General features: G+C 45.4%; 1 pseudogene; it reads left to right on the plus strand.

Annotated features, from left to right (window-relative positions):
• The first annotated feature begins 13,560 nt into the window (after nt 1–13,560).
• Nucleotides 13,561–13,678, plus strand: LOC124558542 (annotated as a pseudogene).
• Nucleotides 13,679–14,638: the final 960 nt, after the last annotated feature.

Genomic DNA, 14,638 nt, shown 5'->3' on the forward strand with positions numbered 1-14,638 from the left:
CCGAGCGGTTCTAGGCGCTTCAGTCCGGAACCGCGCTGCTGCTACGGTCGCAGGTTCGAATCCTGCCTCGGGCATGGGTGTGTGTGATGTCCTTAGGTTAGTTAGGTTTAAGTAGTTCTAAGTTCTAGCGGACTGATGACCTCACGTGTTAAGTCCCATAGTGCTCAGAGCCATTTGAACCATAACCAAGAAATTATGATCAGAGTCCACATCTGCTCTTGGATATGTTCTGCGATTTAAAATATGCCAGCGAAATCTCTATCTTACCATTATGTAGTCCATCTGAAACCTTCTAGTGTCTCCAGGTCTCCTGTTTTTGAAATATCACAACACATATAATCATTTACAGTATTGTTTGACGGTAAAGATTACCAGCGACAGGAACAATCAAGAAACTGAATACTATATTGACGGGAAAAAATTAGAACACTTGGAAAGAGGAGGTCGATTTAAATATGATGACGAAAACGCTACCTGGGTGGATAGTAGATGTACTGATAATGGTTTCAATGTCGTCCGCCAACAGATAGCATAGTGGCATAGCTACCAGTGCACCATTTGTGTCTAACGTCTAATAGGGAATATTCACAGCCAGAAGACTCTTCCTACAGCCAAATGAGTGAGTTTTAAAGGGGTCAAATTGTGACCTTCCGAGTGGCAGGATGGTCCTTTCGGAGAATCGCCACAAAAGTTGGACGTGCTGCGTCAGTTGTGCAACGATGCTGGTATCATTAGTCATGTGAACGTTCTCACACCCGTAAATGAGGTGCTGGACATCCACAAAGCACATGCACCAGCCAGGATCGTCCTGTAGTAAGGGCACCAGTGGCAGATCGTACGGCTACCACAGCACAGATAAGAGGGGTTTTGACACAGAGGGCTTTTGAGTAACCTGTTATTAGAAGTGGGACCATGGGCAGACACGGTTAGCCGTGCGCTCTAACGCACGGCTTTCCGGATTGGGAAGGAATGCCTGGTCCCCAACACGAATCCGTCCGACGGACTTGTGTCGAGGTCCGGTGAACTGACCAGTTTGTGCATGGTTTCTAGGTGGTTTTCCATCTGCCTTGGCGAATGTGGGCTAGTTCCCCTTATTCTGCCTTAGCTACACTATGTCGGCGATTGCTGTGCAAAGAATTTCTCCACGTACGCGTACACCATCATTACTCTGCCACACAAACATAGGGGTTACACTCGTCTGGTGTGAGACATTCCCTGGGGGAGTCCACTGGGGGCCGAACCGCACAATAACCTTGAAAGAGTGGTTCGGTGAGGGGCGGCGGAGGGGTGAAGTGGACTGTGGTAGTCATCGTGGGGTTGTGGACCACTGCGACTGCGGCGGGGACAGAGCCTCTCTGTCGTTTCTAGATCCCCGGTTAAGATACAATGCAATACAATGGGTAGTCACATTTCTGCCCTGTCTTCCACTCATGCCAAAGCATCGACATGCACGGCTCAACTGGTGTCATGAGAGGATCACTTGGAAGATAGAATGGCACGCCGTGGTCTTCAGCACTAAAAGCAAATTCCGACTGCACGTAAGTGATGGTCGTTTTTGCGTACGATGTAGACCTGGTGCTCGCTGTATCGTAGACTTCACTCGTCCAAGACACACTGGCCGCAGCCCACGTCGTAAGGCCTGAGGTGCGATAAACTAGAAGTTTCAATCAGGTTTGGTATTTCTGGAGAGGACGCTAACCAGTGCTCGATGTTTGCAGAATGTTAGATCCATTCTTTTGCCGTTCTTGTAACAGAAAGTGGTGTGTTGTTCCACCAGGATATTGCTCACCCACACACTGCCCATTCAACTCAAAGTGCTTTACAAGAGGTGCGGCAACTTCCCTGACCAGCACGACCTACTGACTTGTCTTCAACCGAGTACGTTTTGGATATGAGGGGACGAAAAGTGACTCGTGCGACTCGTTAACCAACAACTCTACATAACTACATGAGCAGAGGTTGAAAACATAGCTTCAGTTGTAAATTTCTTTATTTTCACTCGACCGGTTTCGCACTGTTATAAGCCCTTCTTCAGGTGTCGTAGCTGTGCTCTGGTCCCCGAGCGCCGCGTGTACCAGGCGCGGTGTGCTGCCTATGATAGGCTGTATCACATACAAAAATTGGTTCAAATGGCTCTGAGCACTATGGGACTTAACTTCTGAGGTCATCAGTCCTCTAGAACTTAGAACTACTTAAACCTAACTGACCTAAGGACATCACACACATCCATGCCCGAGGCAGGATTCGAACCTGCGACCGTAGCGGTCGCTCGGTTCCAGACTGTAGCGCCTAGAACCGCACGGTCACTCCGGCCGGCCAAATAAGTGTGTTTCAGCATGTGTTGATACCTGGGACCTCAGAAACCCTTGTGCTATTAATCCGTAAATTTAATCATTTCATGGACCCCATATGCACTGTTGCAACAATGAATCTTGATTGAAACGGGAATCTCTAAAAGGGTGTACTAATTTTTATCCGGCCGTGTATGATACATCCCCCCTTTTTATGGTGTTATTTTTAAAGTGATGACGATGCACGGTGTGTATTTTAGCAATAGCACTGTTTTGTTCCTGGAATTGTTTATTTATAATTGCCTACCAAATGTGTGAATGTGGACGCCAGTATGAACGAAACAAATCAATTTATGTACGTCAGTTCGCCAGTACTCTCCACATATACTTACAACTTCCTTTACAGGTGGTGCACGGTTCCCCACTACGAGACAGCAAAGTTCAACGCAAACGCATGGGGCTCCGTCATACCGTGGTTTCATGATGAGCGATGCAGTCAACCCAATGCTACCACAGCGTACCCTCAGCCCTGGTCGCATATCCAGTAATATGCAGTATACAACCGCAAATAGAAATACTCGCACGCGGACTGAGGGGGAAAAGGTCGCCGCGAAGCAGGGTCCCAGTCACGGCAAGACGCGTGAAGGAAACCTGTTCGTATCAGTCGCCAACTCCTCACTCTCGAACGCTGGAAGAAGTCTCACTTCAATGTCGAACAACGACAGTAGTTTGATGTCACCTCAGCGTTCTCTCGATGCAATGGGCGAAGATGCTGCAAATAGAAACAGTGAAGATCTGGTTGCAGACAAAGACGCTCCGGAAGTTGAGCACATCGTCGAAACAGTTAAAGATATAAAGTCTCAAAGGGATGCATCCGCAGTAGCCACAAAATTGTCAGTCTCGACAGTCAGTGAAAACCAGACGTCGAGGTCTGACAGCGCAAGCAGTTCGAACTTGACTCACCTTTACCTTGATGACCAGCATGAAAATAGCCCTCCTTCCTCCAGACACATCGCCACAGAAGTAGACGAAAGTATCAAGAACGATAAGTGGTCTTCCAGCGATGTTGTAAAGCCGCGAAACCAGGCGTCTGTATGGGCCACAGAGCAGGACACTGACCAGCATAGCATCCGGCTATCAGTTCAGGCAGCCTCATCGTATGGCAAACAATCACGCATTCCTCCGCGCAGGCGTAGAAACTCTTTGAGTAGGTCAGCAGGAAACAACTTCGATGGCACTGCTTACGGATTTGGAAGTAACACTACCAGCCTCAAGGTATCAACTGGAGCGAAAGAATTCGTCGAGATTCTTACTAGACTTCGTCAAATTTCAAAAGAATTCGTGGACATATACCAAGAGATTGTTTCGCACCACGCACCAGGTTTGAAGACAGGTTTGGACATACCGTCAATAGAGCAAGAAATAAGTATCAGTGAAGACTCTGATTACTCCACTAAAATTGCTTTGGCCTCAGGTATCCAATACGCCGTTGCCAAAGGAAAACGCTTAACTGAATTATACCACCAAAATATGAATGAACTGCGACTTCTTTCATTAAAAGCACTGTCCCCGGAAGACGATTCTTCTGAGGCGTTAGAAGATACGCCGAGCGTTCGTGTTACCTTAGATGAACCACATTCTCGAGAGCTAAAGCTAATTGGCATAGTTCCTGAGGTTGGTTCCCACGCAGGTGGAGATGGTCACAATAATACAGCTATCGTCACTAGAATAGACGCTAAGTCGTCCTCTGGGTCTACAGAAAAAGCCGAAATTGAAGATACAGGAGGGCAGCGTAATGGACATGATTCGATTCCCCTCTTTCAGGAAAACGATGAAAACAAAGGGCCTCAAGGTACAGCTGAGACGTCTCCACGCATTGATGGTACTAAGTTGACTGATGAGAAGAGAGTAACGTCATTTAATGACGCTGAAGTAAGGGTTTCACAGGAAAGCAACGCCTCAAAGTTAACAGTTGATACCGTTAAGGACAGATTACATGAACCTGCAGAGAATGACAATCAGTCGTTACAATCCAGATCGAATCACAATGAACAACAGACGAGGTACTTCAACGCTGAAAATCAAATGTTCGAAAGTCATAACAGTAATTATAAAAACAAGACGAAAGATTCAGGAACAAAAGATTTAAAACAGCCTAGCGCTTCAAAATCAACAGCCGTCTCAGACAGTTTCAAAATATTTGACAGTGGCTCAGTTGCGTCTCTCATTCGCGAGAGCATGGTCAACATGAATGAGCCACTAATGAGAAACTCAGGTTTCGGAGATACAGAGGTAGCAGGCGAATCAGAGAGGATTACGGGAAAATCGCTAGTCAGTAATCAGTTAAAAGAAGATACACCCCGAGAAAAAAACAACGATGCTGCGATTTCAAGGAGTTCGTTAAAGGATCAGGCTATAAAGTCAGGACGGCATAACGACGCCGATGCCTCCGCTCGCAGCGGCAAGAGCATGGAATCACGCTCAGAAGGAAAGATTTCCGGAAACAAAGTAACGAACGGAACTTATCAGCTTCTCTTTCACGGAAGAAAATCTAATTCCCAAGAATTCCAGGTTTCCAGTCCTCCTGTTCACAGCAGTTACACAGACCATGGAACCAATGCAGCTAAATTAGTGGGCAGAGGACACACTGGAAGAACTGCTCACCAAAACAGAGGCAAAGGGGGTGAGAACTCGCATGCTTTTCCAGGAGTTAGCAAGATCAGCGGGAAAACGCTTGTTGGTAACACTGAAGCTCGAGCTGCCTTTCCAAGAGTGCCTGTGTTACCCGACAGGAAATTTGCTGCAAGCGATGCAAACAGACCAGTGGCATATCCAACGTTTGCTACGAGTCATCCTAACTGGATGACGAGGGGAAGGCGGTCAGTTGCACGAGGGACTCCAGAGCTGCCGACCAGCACAAATGTCGACGGAGCTCCTTATCCACGGTCGCAGGTCACAGACGAAACGCTTAAGAAAGGGAGTTCCTCCGACGAACCTGAGGAAAAGAGTCGAAAGGTCAGTTCTGTTAATGATGAAAGTACCATGATCAATGATCTCAAACGAAATTCGGTTAACGGACAAGACGCGTCCAAAAGAAAAAGTACTGAAAATGATGTCTCGCAGAGAGACAGTACTGAAAATCAAGAAAACAGCGATTCCCTTCTGCCCAGACTTTTGGATCAATCGGTAGTCGAAAGATACGATGCTACGAAGCTCGCCACTAGCTACACAAAATTACTGGAGAACATTAGGGCTTCCACGACACTTGCAAGCAACATAAAAGATTTGTTTAAGAAAGTGGCTACAACAATTCCAGATCAAGCACAGCTGCAAGTGCCGGATCTCCCTGGCAACAAAGTAACAGGCAACACATCGTATTTTGAAAAAGAGGCGAAAGCGTCGGTGAAACAAGTCCTTTCAAAATATTCGACTGAACTGAGTGATATACTTGAGAGTACAGTCGCTGAAGATACCGACACCGTCGTTTCTAGAGCATTACCGGTATATTATTTAGCACAACATAGGCTATTAAATAATCTCCTTATCAATAATATAGCTCACATGGCAAAGCGCCTAAATAAAACAGAAGACAGACAGGATCCGTTTATGGAGTCACGTATGGCTCCTACCAGGACGGGTGTAAAACCTTACGGCGGAGCGTCATCAAGTCCTCCAGCAATTTCTAACGGACAAAGCAAAGGCTCCGAGGACGTTATCAACAGAAACGACATCAGTATAGTGGAGTATGACACAGGTGAAACAAACAGAGCAGTCTCGGAACGAAATCGTTTGTTCCCCGAAGAAGAGAAAACTTTAGATGCAGAAACTTACCGATTGTTACCAACGGTACTTGAATATGCACCCTCTGGTAGCCAAAATAAGACTAAAGCTATCGACGATAGTTCTACAACACCGTTGAGTTCTGTGGCTTCCACAAACAACACGGATTTGTATGAGACAGGAAACACTCAAAATGCAAGAAAATCACAAAAGCAGCTAGTATACCTTGCTCAAAATAACACACAACGCTCAGCGTTGTCGCATTCTCCTGGGAGAGTAAAATCTCAGCAGATGATGCAAACACAAAACCAGGAACCATTCCCTCTCTACAACAGCCAACACCACTGGGATTCCAGGTACTTTACTGGACAAGGGACTCCTCAGCAGACGACCAAACCACAAACTCAGCAACCATTCTCCAAATATGTCACGCAAAAACACCGAACACCCATCAAACCACAAATCCAGCAACGATTCCTCCACTACGACAGGCCACAGCTCCAGGTAGCACAGAACATTCCTGGACGAGAAACTCCTCAGCAAGTCACCCAACCACAAATCCAGCAACCATTTTCCGCCTACAACACCCCAAAACACCAAATACCCATTCAAACACAAATCCAGCAAGGATTCTTTAACTACGGTAACCCACAGTGGCCAGCATCAGGGTACTTTCCTGGACGAGAAACTCCTCAGCAGGCCAGCCAACCACAAATCTATCAACCATCGCCTGCTTCCAACAGCCCGCAACACCAAACATCACCATACGCCACTCAACTGCAAATCCAACAACCACTGCCTGCCTACAACATTCCACAACAACAAACACCGCTGTACTTCCCTCAGCCACAAATCCAACAAACAGTCGCTACTTACAACACTCCACAACACCGAACACCCGCGTACTTCTCTGAACCACAAATCCAGCAAGTCGGCACAAATTTCCGATACCTGCAGTCGCAGGACGTAGCAACAGCACATTCCTCGACACCGGCTTTAAGTCAGCAATACACTGACCTCCCTACTAGCAAACACCCATGGACAACGAATCAGGTACGAAAAAACTTTTATAAACACGACAGCTCGAACACTTCCCGACAGGCAGTTATAGGAAGGGAACAAAATGAAAAGCTTTCTCCTGCGATGTTCTCTCTTCATGGAGACGTGCAGACTGCAGAAGTTCTTACTTATAATGAAACCTCCAGCCATTTCCTCCAGAGTAAATGGTTGCTCCAAATGTTGAGGAACAACTTTGTCAAACTTCTCTGCAGCACACTCATCAAGGATTCAGAAAATGACGTCACGGTTGACAGGAAGCTATACACTGATTCCTTCACTGCTGTAGTGACAGATTATATACTAAGACTGTTCGATAACAAAGCAGGACGATCCTCAGGTAATTTCGAAGAAAACACTTCGCGACGACGTAGATATCTCCCAGGTGCCCCTCTACTGAGCAAAAGAAATGAGAAGAGTGAAGCATCTGACGGTGTTGACATCAGATTTCAATCAAATTTTTCCAACGCAACACGTGGCTCAGATCAAAACCAGTGGGATGTACTCACGAAAAATACTTACAGCGTACAGCTGCAACGCCTTTTGCGCTCATCCGATGCTGACCCGTTCTTTTATAGAGCATTCCATAAGTACTGCCAAATCGATAACAACAGCATTTTGAGTTGTACACCATCGGAAGCTGAATATAAAGGACCATCCCCTACCGAGCTTTACCATATTTTGAAATACCAAGCGCTTGAAAGGACGATTCCGGACTTATGCCCAACCTTATTCGCGTAGCTTCTAACATTTAGAAATGCTGAATATCGTTCTCAGTGATGAGACGAAACGTAACTTGTGATGTTGTTTTTGTTCAGAAAGTCCTAGAAACTGAAGCGATGATAAAATCTTTAGTGTATATGCTGTTAGAATTGTCTCAGATAAGAACATTCTATAGCTAAATATAGTGTCATCAACGGTTTCATACAAAGGTACTTGACGTTTTGAAAGAGGTGATAAAACTTGCATTGTTAACCTAAGGAACTTATGAAACATAAGAGGATATTGTTTGTATTAAAAATATTTTGCCAAACCAATGAAATGTGATATTGTTAAAATATTTGTCCACTAAAAAAGTATATTTGTGATAAAACTTCTCTCTACTTGAAAGATTTAAACTGAATAGAAAATGCAACAAGAACATTTATCAAAGCAAATACATAAAGAGGTAATTTTGTTCTGTGTCTTGGTACTCTAACAACCTGCTTGTTTTAAAGGTAAGTACGTCACTTATCAAAAACATGCACACATCTATATCACTGGTCTAAGGCATCGGAACATCTGTCGTTACATACAGCACACACAGTTATTACTGACAACGAAAATGTTATTTGATGTCATCTCTATGCTTCCTAAACTGATATATAACAAGTTAGCATCGAATATTGCAGTAGGTCTATAGTGCCAGATCATGGCTTTGCACCTAAATTATGTTCCACTGCATCATTACCTTTACCTTGAATTCACTCACTAATCATAATAGTTTCTCAAGAATCAAACAGCTATATTTATGTTATTGTACATTATACCGACATTTCAGAACCATGTAAGGCTCTTACGAGTAGTTCATCGCTCAATATACAAGGTGTGTCATGTACGACATAACATCCCTTTTAATTATTGTACGGTCCAAAATGTGGAATTAGGGTTTCCCGCAATTGGTAGCACATTGAGGGGGATGTAATGTTTTGTGTGGATAATGCTCTGAACTCTGATACCAACCGAGATATTAAAACAAGTACGGTTTTCTTAAATGTGATGGTATATTTTCCACAACTGCGCAACAACCACATTTAATATCTCCTGGAAAGGGAATTACAGTGACATAGCGCTTGTTAATATTGACTTTGAAACCTTTCGCCAAAGAATCAGAAAAATTTACTGAAATTGGAAAGCAAGGCCGCCACAGCCAGCTATCGCAAAATAAACACCTCCAAGCACAGCTCTCATGCCAGGCTCTGCCGTTATATGCAGGATGACAGTCCCAATATAAAACCTCGTTTCCTATACGACATAGATACAGGGCCAGCTATGATTTTTGTAAATGGATTTATGGCATATGCTTGCTTCTGGTGTTTCAAATGGGACATAAGAAAACTACTTCAAATGTTTGTGTTTTTGCAGGTTTTTTTGAGAACAACTACAACTTCCTCAGGCAGTTTACCAGTTAACCCTTCCCGTTGCTGCTTACTTGTCCTAGTCGAAACAGAATCGTTGGTCATCCATAATTCGTTATGATGAACAGCTCTATTCACGGAAAAAAGGAACTACCTTATTAACTTTCTCAGTATCTAGCTTGTCATTGTCTGGAGACGCCTGAATACTCTGAAATTTAAAACACCTGCTGTCACATAAATGTTTCTATAGATAGTACTCGAAACAGTAATTAGGCACATGAACTTTAAATAAACCAAGCATTTTATTCAGAATGACTGACAACATGTCGCCCACAAAATACACTCCTGGAAATGGAAAAAAGAACACATTGACACCGGTGTGTCAGACCCACCGTACTTGCTCCGGACACTGCGAGAGGGCTGTACAAGCAATGATCACACGCACGGCACAGCGGACACACCAGGAACCGCGGTGTTGGCCGTCGAATGGCGCTAGCTGCGCAGCATTTGTGCACCGCCGCCGTCAGTGTCAGCCAGTTTGCCGTGGCATACGGAGCTCCATCGTAGTCTTTAACACTGGTAGCATGCCGCGACAGCGTGGACGTGAACCGTATGTGCAGTTGACGGACTTTGAGCGAGGGCGTATAGTGGGCATGCGGGAGGCCGGGTGGACGTACCGCCGAATTGCTCAACACGTGGGGCGTGAGGTCTCCACAGTACATCGATGTTGTCGCCAGTGGTCGGCGGAAGGTGCACGTGCCCGTCGACCTGGGACCGGACCGCAGCGACGCACGGATGCACGTCAAGACCGTAGGATCCTACGCAGTGCCGTAGGGGACCGCACCGCCACTTTCCAGCAAATTAGGGACACTGTTGCTCCTGGGGTATCGGCGAGGACCATTCGCAACCGTCTCCATGAAGCTGGGCTACGGTCCCGCACACCATTAGGCCGTCTTCCGCTCACGCCCCAACATCGTGCCGCCCACCTCCAGTGGTGTCGCGACAGGCGTGAATGGAGGGACGAATGGAGACGTGTCGTCTTCAGCGATGAGAGTCGCTTCTGCCTTGGTGCCAATGATGGTCGTATGCGTGTTTGGTGCCGTGCAGGTGAGCGCCACAATCAGGACTGCATACGACCGAGGCACACAGGGCCAACACCCGGCATCATGGTGTGGGGAGCGATCTCCTACACTGGCCGTACACCACTGGTGATCGTCGAGGGGACACTGAATAGTGCACGGTACATCCAAACCGTCATCGAACCCATCGTTCTACCATTCCTAGACCGGCAAGGGAACTTGCTGTTCCAACAGGACAATGCACGTCCGCATGTATCCCGTGCCACCCAACGTGCTCTAGAAGGTGTAAGTCAACTACCCTGGCCAGCAAGATCTCCGGATCTGTCCCCCATTGAGCATGTTTGGGACTGGATGAAGCGTCGTCTCACGCGGTCTGCACGTCCAGCACGAACGCTGGTCCAACTGAGGCGCCAGGTGGAAATGGCATGGCAAGCCGTTCCACAGGACTACATCCAGCATCTCTACGATCGTCTCCATGGGAGAATAGCAGCCTGCATTGCTGCGAAAGGTGGATATACACTGTACTAGTGCCGACATTGTGCATGCTCTGTTGCCTGTGTCTATGTGCCTGTGGGTCTGTCAGTGTGATCATGTGATGTATCTGACCCCAGGAATGTGTCAATAAAGTTTCCCCTTCCTGGGACAATGAATTCACGGTGTTCTTATTTCAATTTCCAGGAGTGTATGTACTTTTCTTAACGAAACATAGTTTTACACTTTCCTTAAGGATGTGCTCAAATTGTTTACCATCTACTGCGAGGCACATTTGAAATCGCCGTTCGAGAGATAGGTGGACCGATGAAAGTACACTGGATAGCATGCCGTTGTATGGTGTGACTACTCAACGCGCATATCGTCTGGCTAAGTTGGGGTTCATGACAGAGTCCATCTTTCAGTTCTCCCTGTACAAAGAAATCGAGAGGAGTCAAATCAGGGGACCTGGCCGACCATTGCACTGCATCATTCCGTTCTGTCCAGTGGTAAGGAAACATTTAATTCAATATTTGAGCTGCAAAACAGAAGAGTGCGACTGCCAGCCGTCCTATTGGAACCACATACACAATCGCTTATCCAGCCCTATCTGAATACGCACCCTCTCGTAGCCAAATTGAGCCTGAATCTATCGGATCCTGTGGCTTCCCCAAACAACACGGATTTGATATTTGAGTGAGATATAAATAAGACGAATGGAGAATGGGTCGTAACGTTACGTAATTGGAGTTTCTAGAAGAATAGGTAGAATATTTGAAAGAAATTGTGCATGTGTTTTTCCATTTAGTACCCCTTGGATGAAGTTGGGTACCACATCGGAATTTTCTATGATGCCGCGCCATGCGTTTACGCTGCATGATCATTGGTGTATCTGACGAAGCCAGCGTCGATTTTCCGTTGGTAAAGTGCACACAGCGACGCTGCAGAGCAAACCGACAGAATTCTGTATGACGTTCGAAATCACGTCCTCGGAGGGCCTGCTGCAGTGACAGAAAAGAGAGGAATCTATGTTAGTGCAATTTGCGAATGACACTCCTCTGACTGAACCCACATCCCTCGACAATACATCGCACTTCACCATGCAGATTGATAGGTCTCGTAACCAGAACAGCTATGTCATGAGCTCTGCCCCTTGCCGTCTTCATCTTCGTCCCCTGACATTAAGGCTGCCTGTTTGCAGCAGTGACCTAATAATTCGTGCAAGTGCCTGGTGTGACAGACAGCGACGATCAGGACAGACATTCACCTACCGCCGTACCATTTCTAGAGCGTTTCTTCGATGTTCGCCATATAAAAGTAGCACGACTATTATATTGTATTGTATGGAACTGGGGAGCTAGAAACGACGGAGAGGCTTCGTCCACGCTGTAGCCCTCAGTGGTACACAGCCCCACAACAGGCTACAGCAGTCCACTCACCCCACTGACGTCCCACACCGAACCTAGGGTTATTGTGCGGTTCGGTCCCAAGTGGATCCCCCCTGGAAACGTCTCACACCAGATGAGTATAACCCCAATGTTTACAGGGTAGAGTAATTATGGTGTACGCGTACGTGGAGAAAGTGTTTGTGCAGCAATTTCTGACATAGTGTAACTGAGGCGGAATAAGGGGAAACAGCCTGCATTCGACGAAGCAGATGGAAAACCGCCTTAGAAACCATCCACAGACTGGCTGGCACACCGGACCTCGACACAAATCCACTAGGCGGATTCGTTACGAGGTAGCAGTACATTAGACTGCACGGCTAACCGGGCAGACTAGCACAACTAACTTCTCCTCATTTGTGTCTGCATGAAATGAACATTGAACCAGGACTGACCTGCCGATAAACGTATAGTCCCTAGTTTTTCTGCAGTGCACACAAGTAAACAGTCTTAGGGGGAGTTAGAATGGAAAAAAAAATCAGATTTTCGGACTTTTATCTCATCACAAAATTTGCAATTTTCCGAATAATATGATAAATATCACTTTTTAACTCACATGGAAAGTATTTTGTTTTATTTTTTAAATATAATGTACACCAGCTGAAAATGTTAAAATTTTTACGCGCATTACATCAAGATCTAATAAAATCGGTAATTTTTTATGTAGAAAGCTGTGGATTGCTGTGTTATAAGGGCTAAATTACTTGTTTGTATTGGTAGCACTGTCAAAAACAGTATCGTGTTGTTTTATAGTATAACACACTTTGTATATCGAAGTCATAGAGTAAATATCGAGATATTTACACTATGGTCGAAGTGATAACATTTTTCCGACGAAAAGTGACAAATAGATTAGTAAACCTCTCAAAAAGTAAAGTATGAGGCCAAAACGAAGTGTTTTTTAAGAAATGCGGGTTTCATGGTAATAGATTTTCGAATAAAGGGAAACATTGTGTTCAACATGTGGCGTGTGAAGTTACAGACAATGAAATACAGGCAAACTTGTCAGTAGCTAGACAAACACCCATTAGTGCTTCGAAGATTAAAATAAAATGTTGCGATAGACAGTTTTCTAAAAACAGAAATGATGTAAGTGGTAGGTTAGGTCATATTCTGATAGATTTACACATCCTAACAAGGATGTTAGGTGAATGTGTGTGTTGTAAAATATGTGGAGGGCCATGTAGTTAACAGGAAGACAGTGAGGTATCAAATAGACTAGCCAGGAAACTTATCATTAATTGTGCCAGTTTTAAATTTATTCATTCATTTTGGAATTCCGATAAGTGTAAAAGTAATTATTTTGAAGTAAATGCTAGGTGCCAACGGCCTTGCCACAGTGGTAACACCGGTTCCCATCAGATCACGGAAGTTAAGCGCTGTTGGGCCGGGCTAGCACTTGGATGGGTGACCATCCAGTCTGCCGAGTGCTGTTGGCAAGCGGGATGCATTCAGCCCTTGTGAGGCAAACTGAGGAGCTACTTGATTGGGAACTGACATACAGCTGGGAGAGTGGTGTGCTGACCACATGCCCCTCCACATCAGCATCCAGTGATGCCTGTGGGCTCAGGATGATATGGCGGCTGGTCAGTACCACTGGGCCTTTATGGCCTTTTCGGACAGAGTTTAGTTAGGGAGTAAATATTAGGTGGTTTTATGGATTGAGAGCTATTGGCAAAGGACACACTGCACTAGATACATATGCCATGCCCACCTTGTAAAATCGACAAGAATGCAGGATTTATCGGAGCCACTGTGGAATATGTTGCATGTGAGTCAATGAAGGATGCTGCAAACGAAGCTGTTGAAGTACATGATGGTATGAGTGACATACCAGTGGCTTTTAATGGCACTTGGCAGAAGCGCAGCTACAATTCTAAGAAATGTAATAGATTTCCAGATTTTAACCAAATGTTGTTGTAAGTGTAAATAAGGGAATGAAGAAGGGCATATCTGTGAGAGAAATTATGAAGGAACAAGTGGTGGTATGAAGTTCTCTGCAGCTATTGGAATTTTTAGTTGATCTGTGAACGAAAGGGGAGTGTGTTACACTAAGTTCTTAGGTGATGGAGACTCAAAAGCATATAACAGTGTAGTAGCCACTCAGCCTTATGGTGAGAAGATTATTACAAAACTAGAATATGTTGGTCATGTCCAGAAGAGGATGAGCACCAGGATGAGGAAGTTGGAACAAAGTTTGAGAGACAAGAAACTTTCTGATGTTGAAACCATAAGAGGCAGGCTGACGTACAAAATGATTCATGAACTACAGTAGTATTATGGGATGGCCATTAGAAATAATACTGAGGATTTGTTGTAAAGGACACAGGCAGTATGGGCTGCCTTCTTCCACAGACTGTCAACTGATGAAAAACCAGGACACCACCTTTGCCCTCCTC

The sequence above is a fragment of the Schistocerca americana genome, chromosome 1, assembly GCF_021461395.2.
Source record: "Schistocerca americana isolate TAMUIC-IGC-003095 chromosome 1, iqSchAmer2.1, whole genome shotgun sequence".
NCBI classification, from domain to species: Eukaryota; Metazoa; Arthropoda; class Insecta; order Orthoptera; family Acrididae; genus Schistocerca; species Schistocerca americana.